This window comes from Chlorocebus sabaeus, chromosome 11 (genome assembly GCF_047675955.1).
Source record: "Chlorocebus sabaeus isolate Y175 chromosome 11, mChlSab1.0.hap1, whole genome shotgun sequence".
NCBI lineage: Eukaryota > Metazoa > Chordata > Mammalia > Primates > Cercopithecidae > Chlorocebus > Chlorocebus sabaeus.
Genome location: NC_132914.1, coordinates 25,353,892 through 25,370,472, shown reverse-complemented (window position 1 = coordinate 25,370,472; position 16,581 = coordinate 25,353,892).

The following is a 16,581-nucleotide window of genomic DNA, read 5'->3' as shown; positions in this document are numbered from 1 at the left end:
CTCCCACCTTATTTCCACTCACAGACATTTCCCTTAATACAGTCCTTGTACCTTTAATCCCATCTGGGATTTTACTTCTCAGAAAACCCAGACTAATAAAGGCATCTAAATTTGCATAGTGCTTTATAAAATATATGTATAGTTATGCATATATGCTATAGCTTAAATGTGTAAATATATTTTCTCATTTGACCCTGTAAGAATTCTGTTAGGTAAGCAGGGTAGGTACAATAACATCATTTTACAAGTTGAGAAATTGCAGCTCAGAGAGTTCAAGTGCTGTGTTTCCGGGAGGCAGCCTCTAAGATGACCCCAGTGATTCCAGCCTCCTGATATTCATGCCCCTGTGTAAGGCCCTCCCCTTGAGGGTGGGTTGGACTTTTTGACTGACTTCTAATGAATAGAATATGACAGAGTGAATGGGTTATCACTTTTAAGATTAGATTATAAGACTGCAGCTTCCATGTTGAGTGTCCTGTGTTGTTCTCTCATGGATCACAAACCCTGAGGGAGAACAGCTGCCATCTTGTAAGGTAGTCCTATGGAGAAGTTCATGTGGCAAAAGACCAATGCCTGCAACAACCATGTGAATGAGTTTGAAAATAGATCCTCTCCCTTCAATCCCAGTCTGATGAGACCACAGCCCTGGCTGACAGCTGGACTGCAACCTCATGAGACACCTTGAGCCAAAGACATGCAGCTAAGCCACACCTGGATTCGTTGTCCACAGAAACTGTGATATAATAAATATTCATTATTTTAAACTGCTAAGTTTGGGGGTAATTTCTAAATAGCAGTAGAAAATTAATATAGTGTCCAATGTTCCGAGTGGGTGAGTAGCAAAGTATGCCATTGAAACGTACATCAAAGCTTTGTCTAACTTCATTTTCTACTCATCTCTACCCCACTTTGCAAGGCCACTTTTCTCCATTCTTTCTACAAACAAACTTGAGTCACTAAATCTTTTTTTTTTTCAGTGGTTATGGTTGATTAATCATTTTTGCTGGAGTAACATACATCCCCTAAGTCTCAGTGGCTTTCAGCATCAGACATTTATTTTTGGCTCATGGGTGTGTCAGTTAATAATGGCTCTAGTGAACTTTGTTTAGATCTGTTCAGTTTTGCTCTACATATCTTCACATCCAAGGCTAAGGGGCCCAGTCTAAAAGAGCTGCCCTTATCTGCAGTGCTGTTCTCATGACAGAGACATGAGCATAAGAGCCCAAACTGAACCATCCAAATGCATTTACAGTTTCTGCTCAGAAGTACAGCACACTTATTCACATTCTATTGGTCAAATCAAGTCATTTAAGCAACCTAACGATGTGACAGGGTGGTGTATTCCACCTAGTGAGGCATGGGAAGTTACAAGGCAAAGGACATGAATTTTGGGGGTGGGGGAGCATGAATTTATAATACATGAGAACCATTGTTGGGAAGAATAATATAACTATCACATATAATAACAAGTTGTTATGAATCTAGACAATATCAATGGTTGAAGAATTAATGCTAAGACTTTTTTTTTGAAACAATAAACCATGGTCAGTCATTCTGGATGTGGCAGCTTTGCCAATTCCTGTTCCAAATGACAGTCTAGTATTTTCTACCCTTCTGCTCAACAGTTTCAGTGAGGATAGATATTTTCATAATGTATCCAGACTGGATTCCAACATCATTGTGACACAGACTGGAGTGCAATGGCATGAACATGGCTCACAGTAGCCCCAAACTCCTGGAATCAAGTGATCCTCCCTTCTTATCCTCCTAAGTAGCTGAAACTACAGGCATACACCACCACATCCAGCTATGTTTTTTCTTTTGTGAGGACGCAGGGTCTCGCTATGTTGCCCAGGCTGGTCTCAAATTCCTGTGCTCAAGTGATCCTCCCATCTCAGCCACCCAAAGTTCTGGGATTACTGGTGTGGGCCGCCATGCCCAGCCGACATTTTACAAATTAAAGCATGGAGTGTAATAAATTAGTTTAATTAGGTACATTATGAAAACATCTACCTTCACTGAAACCATTGAGCAGAAGGGTAGAAAAATACCAGACTGCCTTTTGGAACAAGAGTTGACAGAGGAGCCACATCCAAAATGTCTGACCGTGGTTTAGTGATGATATTTTTTCTGTTATGACTTTTAGAGGTGGAAATTGGTTTCTTTCAATCCTGTGTCCATTTAAAAGGCACTTTTTCTACTTTGTTTTAAAATGGGCATGAAGTCCCATGGGGCAGGGGGGGAAGCATGAGATTTCCTTATTCTATGATCCATGAAATAGTTATTATACCCTATCAACCCTGAATTGGCCAGGAACATTATTAGAATTTCTGAAAAGTTGTTAACACTATCCCTTGAAGGAAGAAATAAGAAAATAGCAGATGCAAATCTTTTTTTTTTTCCACAACCAAGCGTTCCGGTAATGATTTTCCACTCTTTGCCTATCTTGACGCTTTAAATAGAGCCTAGTTTAAAAATATCTGGTATAATAAAAAAAGAAATAGGCAGCTAGCAAATTAGGAAGTAGGTAAAGCTAATTAAAATAATTCTGAAGACTACTGAAGGTACAGTTCTACTACATTTTTTTTTCTTTAGCAATGTCAATATTTCAACCTTTCCTACACAGTATTTTCATAGCTAACTTTGAGTTTAACTTCAATGGCACCACCACACATTTAAACATAACTATCACAGTAATGATGTATGCTGATGTCTGGCAGTGCTGCTTAGTTAGGCCTCAGCCAGATGCTAAGCCCATGCCATGTGTTTTTCTTTCTGACAGCCCTATACCAAAGTACAGAGGAGAAAAGGGAGAAATTAACAACACAACGATGCACCTAGATATTCAACTCAGTCATCCTGCTGCAGGGGAGATAGTACTTAGGGATAAGGCACATAAAACGTGAACTTCCTCTCCCTTTGCTTTAGGCTACCAAATGCTGAGAGAAAACAACATTTTCAAGTTTGCATGAGCTTAATTCCAACTTCCTGGCCAAAGATTGGACCATCTTTTTTTGTTTGTTTTTCTAGTAAGAGGAATAAGGAACTTCAGTTGTGTGAGCAAGTCCTGGCCTCCAGTTCTCTCAGAACTAGTTAATCTGGGCGGAAAAATACTTAGATGTTTATGTTCAAGGTTATACATTTGCAATGTGATTTTAAAATCTCAGCAGCAACATCCTAAAACAATATGATTAGAATATTATTCCCTGAAAGTCTGTTAATGCAGGTTGATCACTTCTTCCATCTTTTTTCTAGGTCCTCCCCTACATTAGGGGATCTCTAACTTTCCTTATGTTTTCATTTTTCACAGCTATTTTTACTTCCTATATATATTCCTCACACTTAACCAGACATGAAACTGAAAAGCATTTTTATTATTTGTTATATTTATTTTTATTATTTGCCATTTTATATTTCAGGCTTTTTAAAAAATAAACTTGCAATGTACATAATTATATTTTTTTCTTTACATAGACTTTTTCTTTCTTATGTATGCACCTTATTATTGTGGCAAGGGGTCCTGATTAGGAGATTTCAACATAAATAAAGGCTCTCTATTTCTGTCTCTATAATAAAACAACAAAACGAGATGTGAACCTTGGGGCGTTGACACTGAGAACCTCCAAGAGGTCATTACAAACAACACTTAAACACTGAAGTTTTTAATGGGTGAGTCAAATGTGAAATGATATTAAAAATGTTCTATTGAGTATTTGATTCCGTGAAGAGCTAGGTTGCTTTATAATTTTAAAGGAATTAATACTCATAAATAAAATTTTAAAATTATTTTCAAATACATAAGTCCATCTATGGTTTTGGAGGCGCTCTCTCTCTCTCTCTCTCTCTCTCTCTCTCTGTCTGTCTGTCTGTCTCTCCCTCTATGTCTAAATATATATATATCTACTGGACTACACAAACTTAAGGCCTAAATTTCCTTGTGAAACAAGTTGAATGACATACAAACTTCAAGTTCTATTATTTAATTTATTTATTTTCTGAAATCCATTAAACTTGCTGTTCTTGGTAAGTAATAGGAACTTCAGTTACTCCTTCTTCAAGATTTGTCACAGGGGAATAATAAGGCTTCAGATATCAAAAATAGGCACCAATTGAATAAAACTGCACTTTTTGTTTTGTTTTGTTTTGGAGACGGAGTCCTGTCGCCCAGGCTGGAGTGCAGTGGCGCGATCTCGGCTCACTGCAATCTCTGCCTCCCGGGTTCACGCCATTCTCCTGCCTCAGCCTCCCGAGTAGCTGGGACTACAGGCGCCCGCCACAACGCCCAGCTTATTTATTTATTTATTTATTTATTTATTTATTTATTTATTTAGTAGAGACGGAGTTTCACCGTGTTAGCCAGGATGGTCTCAATCTCCTGACCTTGTGATCCGCCCGCCTCGGCCTCCCAAAGTGCTGGGATTACAGGCGTGAGTCACCGCGCCTGGCCAAAACTGTACATTTTTAAAGGGTATCAAAACCTATTGAGAATGTGTATTTTAGTATTTATGATTGTAATTTTATTTATTAATGGTTTGTTATACTTGAAGATACTTACAAAAATACCCTGTTCTATTAAACATATTTAAAATACAAATAAATTAATGAATAAACATAATGTCGTACTTATTATCTAAGCTATTCTTTAACATACCAGTCACATCTTGGAGTCTGATGTATTGGCACTTTGTGAGTTATGAGACTCACATAATACATACTTTACTATTCTTATTTTTGCACTCAAAATCCACACTCATACATGTTTGGATACTAAGATTACACGTATAGTTTTTTTTATATATACACAAACTCATCATTTTAACCAAGGATATGAGTAATAACAGCTACATAGTCATCCAGGGAATGCCATTAAAATCTGGCATAACTAACAGCAGCATTTCATTCAAATTCTTTGGTGATTCAGAACACTTGATTAATGCTCTTTCCGTCCCCTCAGCAGTGTTTCCTGTTCTTAGCCACATGCACAGCCACAAGCAGAAGCACCCAAACCTCTGAAAAAAAAAAAAAAAAAAAAAGCCATTATTCAACTAGGGCTGGAAACTAAGTCACTCTCAAGAATTCCAGCCACAAATCAAAAATTAGAAGGAGTCAGAGAAATGGAAATACCTGGCTCTCCATTAGAACTGTTTCCAAATATTTATTATGCATCTATTCATCACTGATTAAAAGAAACATTATTAACATGTTTGCTTCAAAGCAATAAAAGTCAGCCACCATGAACATTATATAATTTATTTCAGTACAGTGCTACTAACAACACTTGAGACTTGGTTCCATTTTTAGTCAAGGCTCTCTTGTCAATGACTAACCAAAGCAACAGAAGCCCAAATTAAATCATCATATTGACGGTCCTTGGCTATGCTATTTGGCAACTCTGGTGAGTGGAATCTCCCAGCATACTGGGAAGCCACAGTGAAAACTGACATTTACATCAGACCGTGGCTACTCAGATTGCATATGGTAAAGAGAGTTACTGACAGTGGAACCATATTTTAGGCCATATTTTAGGTAGCTGCTGCTACCCATCAGACACAATTTTATTTTTATGTAATATAATTTCATTTCCCAGGCCGGGCGCGGTGGCTCAAGCCTGTAATCCCAGCACTTTGGGGGGCCGAGACGGGCGGATCACGAGGTCACAAGATCAAGACTACCCTGGCTCACACGGTGAAACCCCGTCTCTACTAAAAAAATACAAAAAGCTAGCCGGGCGAGGTGGCGGGCGCCTGTAGTCCCAGCTACTAGGGAGGCTGAGGCAGGAGAATGGCGTGAACCCGGGAGGCGGAGCTTGCAGTGAGCTGAGATCCGGCCACCGCACTCCAGCCCGGGTGACAGAGCGAGACTCCGTCTCAAAAAAAAAAAAAAAAAAAAAAAAAAAAATTATTTCATTTCCCCCAACAATGGCTAAATAACGGGTGGCATCAACTAAAATGAGGACCTCTGTCAAAAGGAGTCAACTCTTGGGTGGAGATGATTGTCTTTATCATGTGCTTTAAAGTTGGAATAGAGGCTCGTGCTCTCTAAATTCAGTCTTCATTGTCATGTGAAATCTGCCAGTAATGATTCCTTCTATGGGTGCACATCTTCAGATGAATGTTTTTAACACAAATAATTTAGAGAGGGATGCCCAAATTAAATATTCAACATCTTGGTGCATATGAATTGTCAAATGTTTTATTCATTCATTAATTTTTTTCATTCATTCACTTACCCCTTTTATGCCTACCACTAAAATTGATAGACCACCATCTACCTGCCGTGCATGCTTCTATGTGGTGAAAATCTTGAGGAGTGTCCTTGAGTAGCCACCTCCAGTTAGCAGCAGAATATCAAGCTGATAGTACCCAAAGCAGGGAAAGAGGCACAGGAAAGGGAAAAGACATTTGCCAAATCCGACTCTGCTACTTCACAGCTTTGCCTAAAACTGGCAAGGGTGGTCCCCACAGGTGTCCAACCCCAACCACAACTGGTGAAGTATGCAAAAGCTGCCTTGAAAAAGGGAAGTCGACTTCGGAAATACAGGATTCCCTAGAGTCATTTCATTGGTTGAGAACAAATTTTCCTCAGCATTTAAAAAATGTTATGCACCAAATGCTTTAGTGGCAGAATCCGGTTAGTTTCATGGAGAAAATGCTCAACATATTAAGATATATGTGTTCGGCAAGTCTAAAGTTGAGAATTTCATCTTCTCGATCAAACCAACTCCTTTAATTTTGTTAAGTAGTTACAAACACAAGACCTGAAACCTCAAAATCACCTTACTATACATTCCAATCTCATTCTCATGTCCCATATTGCATTACTGACCACACTTTTTTTGTTTTCAGTCTCCTTTTACAATCCTGTTGTTCTTCCTTGTGTGCCATCTCATTCTAAGTTAATATATTAACAACTTATTTCCCTGCTGTCAGTGTTTTTTGCCTTCCTAACCATTCTGAAAACTGCCACTATAATATCATTTTGATCATGTTGTTCACGCCTTTGGTGCAATGTAAAGACTTCTAAACTTTAGCTTCAGGCCCTTCTTGTACCTCAGTTACAATTTGTGCTGCCACAGGCCTTTGACTCTGCTGAGCTTCAGATAAAATTCTAACTTGGAACCAACCCAAATGCCCATCAATGACAGACTGGATAAAGAAAATGTGGCACATATACACCATGGAATACTAAGCAGCTATAAAAAAGGATGAGTTCATGTCCTTTGCTGGGACATGGATGAGGGTGGAAACCATCATTCTCAGCAAACTAACACAGGAACAGAAAACCAAACAATGCATGTTCTCACTCATAGGTGGGAGGTGAACAATGAGAACACATGGATATGAGGAGGGGAACATCACACACCAGGGCCTGTTGGGGGTGGGGACTAGGGGAGGGATAACATTAGGAGAAATACCTAATGTAGATAGATGATGGGTTTTGGGTGCAGCAAACCAGCATGGCACGTGTATACCTACGTAACAAACCTACACGTTCTGCATAGGTATCCCAGAACCTAAAGTATAATAAATAAAAATAAATAAATAAAAATTGTCCACATCTATTTTTGCCATCCTTTTATGTATAGCCACTCATTTTATGGCTTCTGTTTCAGTCAAAATGGTTTACTTGCCACTTCTAAATCACTCTTCATTCTTATCCTTCCATATATGGCTCATAATGGTTTTACAAATGCACACATAGCTACAAATTTGAGCTTTACGTAGCTTCTGACCGATCTTAAAACTTCTCTGAGTCTGATTTTCTACTGTAAAATAACGTTTTATCATATCTAACCTCTCAACCATAAAGGGTTTTTGTGAGGATCAAGTAAATGAGTATTTATTGACTTCATGTTATATGCCAAACTCTTTGCTGGTTTTAATACCATGTCCTATCAAAACTTTCCAATAATTCTGTGACATAAGTAGATCTTATTTTCATTTTGCAGATAAAGAAACCGAGGCAATAATTTGTTTGTGAATACTTCGCTATTTGAGAAACCACTATAGAAATGTATATATTTATCTGTTTGTTCCTGCTACTAAATCTTCTAGTTTATGTAATCTTAGTATTTTATCCAACTACATTTTAAGTTCTTCTAAGGTATAAATGATTTTGTGAATTATAACATGTCCTCTTGTGGTGGTAGTTGATAAAGGTATTAATTGCTTTGTAAATATTTCCAGATTTATTTTGATATACAATTTATGTGATTGGCTGATGATTTCACTTTTCCCTGAAAGGAGCTTAAAATGTTTCCCCCTGAACTTTTTGCCTATTGGATAACAGCCATGTACCTGAAAATAAAGAGGAATACCAAGGACATCAGATCGTCCTCACTTATGTGGGCTGCCTCAGAGTATCTATAAGTAGGTACAAATACAGATTTATCCTCTTTGCAAATGTCTTTAAGTGTATTTAAATAGGTCAACCGAAGTTGGCCCAATGAAGGGAAAAACATCAGGGGTAATTCCAAATCATTTGCAGCATGTTTTTACTATGTCTGTTAGTGATGAGGTAACTGAGGATGCCATCACTTCACTAGTGATAAACACAATAGACGCGATAATGACAGACGCTCATCAAACACTGGCTTTGAGAATGTGGCTTTGATGATTTACAATAAAGAAAGCAAAACTAGTTTATACTTGAGCAGGGATGTGTTTATTCTACTTATCTGAAGTTAAAGCCAATCATCACAATGGGTTGAATGACCTGACATCTTCGTATTTGAGCAGAACTTAATGGACCATTTGCCGATAGATAAATTCCAGAAAATAAACCAGCTCCCAAATTTGTGCGTGTGTGTGTGTGTAGATACATATACACATATATATCATATATTATGTTATTAACTAAAAACAAATGTGTTTCTTTTATAGAAAAGTATAAATAATGGACTCTAAACAACTTCCTAAATGAACAAAGATGCTGTGGTCCAAAGGCTAGCTCATTCAACTGAATTTTTAAAACTGTACTTCAAGTTTACCTAACAATTAAACATTCTTAGTTGAGGAAATGTGAATTTGATTTCTCCCTTTGTTTTCTTTTTCTTGATTAGAAAGAACATGCTTGCATGGTGCTTTGATCACTAGAAGTAGCCACTTTAGGTTGAGGTCCCGTAAGTCCATTCTTTTCAATATGAGACAGAATGCCTGGCACAAATTACATTTCCCTTATTGCATTGTGTTCAATTCCAAGTACCATTGTTACATCTTAATACAAGAAATATGCGTGACATTGCACCTTTTTCTGAACAATATGCTTGGAATGAAGTATGATGTAAGGAAATTAATCCATCAACCTCTTAAGAGGGGATGACGGTTTAAGGAAACCCAGTCTGTCTTTTCAACCCATCAAGGACATGTGTTTTGCCTTTATCCACTAGAGGGGGTAATGTACTTCCATCCTAAAACACCATGGAATTATCCAGACAAGATTTCAATTCACACAGTGACCTTGTTTATTTTGAAACGAGGTCAATTAACTACTATATAATACAATGGATGCCAAAATAATCCATAAAAGTTGTTTTGAAAACATTTGTGACACAAAGATCAGAGGGATTTGTCATTCTTGTCGATCCTAAAATTTGCCAGATCCACGGTTGTAAAGATGGGTAAATTTGTTTTAGTTGTAGGAGGAGAATTTGTATAAAGTAATGCTTTCCATAACCATTCCAAAAAACACTATGCAATTTTTTATGTGATTGATTTCAATGTATTAGGGTTGATAATTGGATTGTTGTCTGTTTTGTTCATCAAGGAAGCAAATCATCTCTTTTTATTTTCTTAAGATATATTTAGGAAATATTGGGAGAATTAAATAGATTTATAGAAGTTTATAATAAATATCATAAATACATAAATGAAATGTGATATAGTTGATTAGTAGTACAAGGATTGGGGTATGTGAAGATCAATAACACATTGCAGAGTTGATTTATTACATATAAATATATAATTGTCACTGTTTATCATGGTAATGATTTTTCTTTTAATAAATTCCAAGTCAATAAGACACGAATTTTTTTTCTTTAAACCTACTGAAAAATAGTTTCAATTGCAGAATACCCAATCCTATTTAGTTGTTAAAAGATAATCAGAATAATTGGTTAGAAATAACCAGTAGCCAAATTGATGAAATTTCATAATTATAATTAACTGTGCTATTAGGTCAGTTGTTCAGTTATTTTTATGAATAAGAAGAAGCCTAATCAAAATGCAGAATAATTAGTTCCGTTGAAAAGAAGAGATATAATTTGTGAAAAGCAAGTATGTTGCATCCACCATATTTTTCATAATTCTAATTATTTTCTCAAATAAAATATACTTCTAGTTCCTGAAGATTATTTCCCTTGAGTAAAAGTTGCAGTAGTGGTTTCAAATGGGTGAGTACCAGACTCACTATACAACTTTTGAAATTACTGACGCCTAGAGGGCCCCCTGTAGAAATGCGAATTCAGCAGGTCTGGGGTGGGTTGCAGCATGGAAAATTTTTAAAAATTCTATATCAACTTTAATCTGCAACCCTGGTGGAGCATCACTGCATTGCATAAGGAGTTAATTGTACCTGACTGGGTTTTTCTTCTTGCTTTCCACCCCTAAAAGGCATACTATTAAAAAGTCTTTGGAGACAAAAGAAGAAAATTATGGTAAATTATTACAACTTTTTACAGGAACACCTCCTATTGTATGAGTGAGAGTAAAGGCCTCAAAATACCTATGTGTGGCAGTGAATTCCATATTACAGTGAAAATAAACATGCTTTTGAATTCCTGTATTGTTTCTTAGTAATTTGTGCTGCCTGGAGATCTTCCAAATACAGCTAACAAAGGCTTGCAGAAAGGACTTTCAGCATCATGAAAAAATTTCTGCTATAGACAAGAACGAATATTTACAAAACAATAATTCCAAACAGATCCAAACCCTATAAATAAGTATTGTTTTCTTGAATATTACCATAAAAATACAGTTATTTTAAAACTGAGTAACATATTTATGTACTATATACATTAAAATAAATTATACTGAGGTGGCATCTCAAATGAAGGTTTTATAATAACTGGGAAGATAAATTATATGCATCCAAAAAGAATGTACAGATGACATGCGTATTTCAGGTCATCTATATGTCATCTATAATTTATTTTATTATAAATAGTATCTTCAATACATATTATAATTGTTATTTATAGTACATGATTTACTTTAATTAATATAACAACAAACAGAAATTTTAAAAAAGATCTTTTTTTTTCTCCTAGAGAGTTTTTTGTCCACTCTGTTTTTCAACACTTAACTGAGAAAACACAGTGACTACAAAGGGCAACAAGTTTCCAGGCCAGTGGAAGGAATTAATGTGTGTCCAAATAATTGCAGTGTAATAGCACATCTGCATATATCAGAGACATTGGAAGCTATGAATGCACAGAAGAAAAATGTCCAACTCTGCCTATAAGAAGCCTAATGGTGAAAGTCATAGTTGTGGTCATGCTGGGGTGTGTATGTGCGTGTGTGTGTGCATGTGCTGATAGGTGTGTGTATTAACAGATGAAAGAACAATCACTGAAGACTCAGAAACAGTCTGGGACTCATGAACTCATTCAATTTCATCGAAGTTTGTGGGGTTTCACTCTGTACAGACATAGCATTTTCTGTCAAAAAGCAGATAATTCCTGAGGAGATATGTCCAAAATTAGCCAGAACATCAACGTAGAGTACGATCAACATGGAAATTGAGAGTGAGATAGAGTGTTTAAAGAGGGGAGATCTGCCCCAAGAGGTATGTGTCATTAAAGTCCAGATAAGATGGTTTCTGGAGAAAGGCATAGCATGAAAAGTCAGAGGTGAGAAAGCGTGGGAGAATACCTGGGAACAATTATTTTCCCACTGTGGAGCATGAATTTTACCCCTTCAACCCAGAGCACATCTTCTACTCTGGGAATAATTTTTGAGCTCTTCCACCCAGATGAATACCTGAACTTATATTAGACTTCTAATTAGAACCAGTTAAACCTTTAATTATATGCTATTTGCATTGTTTTCTGATTCTTTATTACTTTTTCAAAAATTCTTTTTTTTTTTTTTTTTTTTTTTTTTTGAGACGGAGTCTTGCTCTGTAGCCCGGACTGGAGTGCAGTGGCCGGATCTCAGCTCACTGCAAGCTCCGCCTCCCGGGTTCCCGCCATTCTCCTGCCTCAGCCTTAACCCTCTACATTATGAATTCTTGGAGGGCAGGCATTGATTTTATACACATGTGATGTCTTTCACATTGCCTACTATGTTATTCATGTGTACAGTGTGGATTTGGTAAGTATTTGTTTATTAACAGAGAACGTGACCAAGTGTAGTAGTGGTAGGGTTGCCACATAAAATATAGAAAACGCGGCTAAATTTGAATTTCAGATAAATGACATAAATTTTTAGTATAAATGTACTGATGGGACATGCTTATACTAAAAAAAATCATTCTTTTTTAATTATACTTAAATCATTCGTTTTTAAAAGTCAGAAATTAACATTTAAATTGCACGTGTGAGTGTGTGTGCGTGACTCTTTTGTTTTGTCTTACTAAGTCTGGCAGCCTTAGATGGTAGTGTATCTTTTATGTCTTTGTCAAAGTTTCCAATGTACTAAATATGAATTCCTAAACTTTCATCCAAGAATAAACTTACTAATAAGAATAGAAGAAAAACGATATTTGTGAACCAAAAAGTCAGTGACTGAAGATGAGCGAATGTAAACAATTTGGTGATTGAACAGGAAAGGATGAATGTGAGAGCCTGCAGACTACACAGAAGAAAGGAGATGATACAGATGGGAGAAGAAAGGTGTCTGAAGACATAGATAGGATGGTGAGACAGCAAATAAGAACTTTGGGAGGCTGAGCTGGGCGATCGTTTGAGCCCAGAAATTTGAGACTAGACTGGGCAACATAGTGAAACCCTGTCTCTACAAAAAGCAAAACAAAAAATTAACCAGGCATGGTGGCACATGCCCATAGTCTCTGCTACTTAGGAGGCTGAGGTGGGAGAATCACCTGAGCCCAGGGAGGTCGAGGCTGCAATGAGCCATGATCGTGCCATTGCACTCCAGCATGGGCAGCAAGAGTGAGACTCCGTCTCAAAACAAACAGGCCAGGTGCGGTGGCTCATGCCTGTAATCCCAGCACATTGGGAGGCCGAGGTGGGCAGATCACCTGAGGTCAGGAGTTCAAGACCAGTCTGGCCAAAGTGGTGAAACCCCCATCTCTACTAAAAATACAAAAATCAGCCGGGCATGGTGGCAGGTGCCTGTAATCCCAGCTACTCAGGAGGCTGAGGCAAGAGGCTTGAACCCAGGAGGCGGAGGTTGCAGTTAGCTGAGATCGCGCCATCACACTCCAGCCTCAGGGACAAGAGCGAGACTTTGTCTCAAAAAACAAACAAATGAAAAACAAAAAGAGACAGGAGAAGCCAGTTTTTATGAAACAGCAAAAAGGGAATTAAAGACTTAAAAGAGAAAAAAGAGCAAGAATGAAAAATTGATGAGAAGTGGAGTAGGAAAAAAAAAGCAGGTGATGAAAAAATAGAAATAGATTGAGGAGGTGTGAAGAACAGCAGACCCCTTTCTCCTCTCCTCCCCACCTATGTGCCCAGGGGATTTATCTGTTGCTGCTGCTGCTGGTGCAGATGTCACCAGTCACCCTGAGACCACAGAGAAGGGTTCACCTGCTCTTCTTCTCAGGAGAGCCAAGGTGCAGAGCTGGCCAACAGTTACAGCAAAAGAAGCATCAAATCAGCTGGAGTGAGGGAAGTAGACAGGGCTATAGAGAGCAAGCAGTGAGAGCATGCACCAATGTGCATACACACACACACACACACACACACACACACACACACAATAGAAACAAACCAAATTTCGGATTACTGGGATGGTGTGGCAAAGATAAGTTGAAGGGAGGAAACATGGGCTAGAATAAAAGTCTTTTAAATACAAGTTCATATGATATACCATGATGAGAGTAAAGTGTAAGGAAAATTTTTAAAATTTTATGACAAATAATCTGTATTTTATTGTATGGTAGCTCTTCCTGAATTGCTCCAGACAGCATTTTTTCTTCCCAGCCTACACAGGGAAGGAGAGAGGATACTGAATCTCCTGTCATTGGCTTTATGTGGACTGGGAGACTTCTTTTTCCTTCCTTCCGGAAATGTTGAGGCATTAGTCAACCAGGAAACAACCACAGGTAAGTAACGCTTTTAATTCATCTTCTTCAAAATTCTGACACTTGCCTAGAGTCCTAGGTCACTGCTTGATGGGCAGCAAGCGAAGAACTTGCTTCCTCATTTTAGCTCCCTGCCTAGTTCAGTGGCTTATTGCTCATAACACACTGGTAAATGGGATAAAATAAAAAATAAATGTGGATGATCCTGCAAATAAACCTTACTTATGACTCTGGTTCCTAACACAGAGTTTGTATGTGTAGGGGAGAGATAGGGGTGGTTTGCTGAAGAATTTTATTGTTTTGTTTCCAAAACTAAATGAAGAACAAAGAAAATCTGAGCTGATTGCCCAAGTTTGTTTTCAATTCAACTTCAAAGAGGGAAAGCGTACTTTCCTAGGGAGCTGTGGGAGGGCTGCTCAACTCTCCTGACTTGAAAACCTGTAAATCAGCTGTGCTGTCAAGAGAGCACTTCCCAGGAATAAACCACCATTTTCTCTTCAGTCTCTTTGTCTTTCATGAATACCATTAGAGAGAATGAAGGACTATGGGCTACATACTCTTGTATTTTTATAGATTATTAGTTGTATGTCCAAAAACTAATGTTAAAGTACTTGTGTCAACCTAGAGGATGATCTCTAGAGGCAAGCCAAAGGGCTCTGTCTTGTCTAGTTTATCATTATTTGTTGGCGACTTAGATGAAGATAGAAAGGAATGCTCATCAAATTTGCATGTGAGCATTATTTTGGGAGTAGAGAGAAATCCATGTATGATGGAATTAAGATTCACAAAAGCCAAAACCAAAAACTCTAACATCTGCAAAGAAGGGCCAAATCTAACAGCATGAAACTTAATATAAGTAAATTTAGGTCGTAACCTTTGGATCTCTCTCTCTTTCTCTGACACACACAGACACATACAAACACACACACAGCTGCATTCCTGTCAACTGAAAGGCGCATGGCTTATTGGCACCTGAATAACAAAGGTTCATGGATTTTTATTTCAATAAAACCCAGCAATCTGATGTGGCTGCTGAGAAAGCTAATGGCCTTTTTGAATGTGGTAATAGACTTGTAATGGCTTGAATGAGGGAAGTGATTGTCTTGCTCCCAGAGCTGGCTGGAACAATTCTGGTGTGTTACATTCAGTTCTGAGGTTCTGGGAAACATTGACAAACTAGACTACATTTGAAAGGGAATAATCTTTGAGTAAGGAAATTCAAAATGATTCCCCATGAGTTGTACCTGAAATATTACCTATGGAAGAGAAGGTTCATAGGCAATGAAAGTTAGCTCAATTTATTCATCAAATACCTGAAGGGCTATTAAATGGAAAAGAAATCAGACATGTTCTCGTGAATGGTAAAGCTAGAGCTAATAAATTGATGTTACAAGGAAATAGATATCGGTTCAATATAAAGAAATAGTGTCTGAACTTAGAATTAGTTAGTTTACAGGAGTTCGTTCCCCAATAGAAGAAATTCAAGGATAGGCTTGGAAAACCACTGGGTTAGGTGTTAAGGGATTCCTTAAAACGATAAATGTATTAGACAACATTTAAGGCCCAGGAAACAGTATAATCTGGACAGTAAATTTACATTTTCTAAAGTCAAACAAACTGGATCCAAAATTTAGTCTATGTGGAACTGACAAAATATGTAACGGCTTTGTTCCTCAGTTTCTTCATCTATAAAATAAAGATATTAATAGAAATTAATTTAGGATTATTAGGAAGATAAACTGAAAACGTGCATGTATAGTGATTAACAGAGAGTAATTATTTAATAGATGATGCTTTGCTTCATTTTAAGATTTAGGTACCTTCCAACCCTGGCAGTTGGAACTCATTTGTTATAAAAGCGTATGTTTCATCTGGACAGCATTTGCATTGGGTCTTCTTTCAAAATTCCCTAGTGGTACAGAGCTTGGCATTAATTTATTTATCTGTCATCCCTCAGCGTGATATGGAAGCTATGAAGAAGGCTTAGAACTTATTCACACTCTGCTGGCTGAGACTGTAGTGCAGTTATAGCATAATAAGTACCTAGAAAATGTTTCTTTCTCATGAGTAGTAATGTTACCTTGGGAAAATGTAGAAGAGAAGAGGTAAATACATAGGTCTTGATTTCAATCTTATGACAAACTCCTCACATATAATTTGCACCCCATTAATTAACTTAGAGGGTTTTTTTAATCATTGCTTCTGATGTTTGCTATTAATATAAAGAGTACTACAAGGGGGAGCTAGGACTCTGAAAATATGAGTTACAGGCAATAGGAAGAGATGCTCTGGATAAGAAGACTGGGAGGGATGATGCATCCAGGCTAGTAGGGGGAAGGAATGACTACAAAATACTTGGATCACAGGGCATCT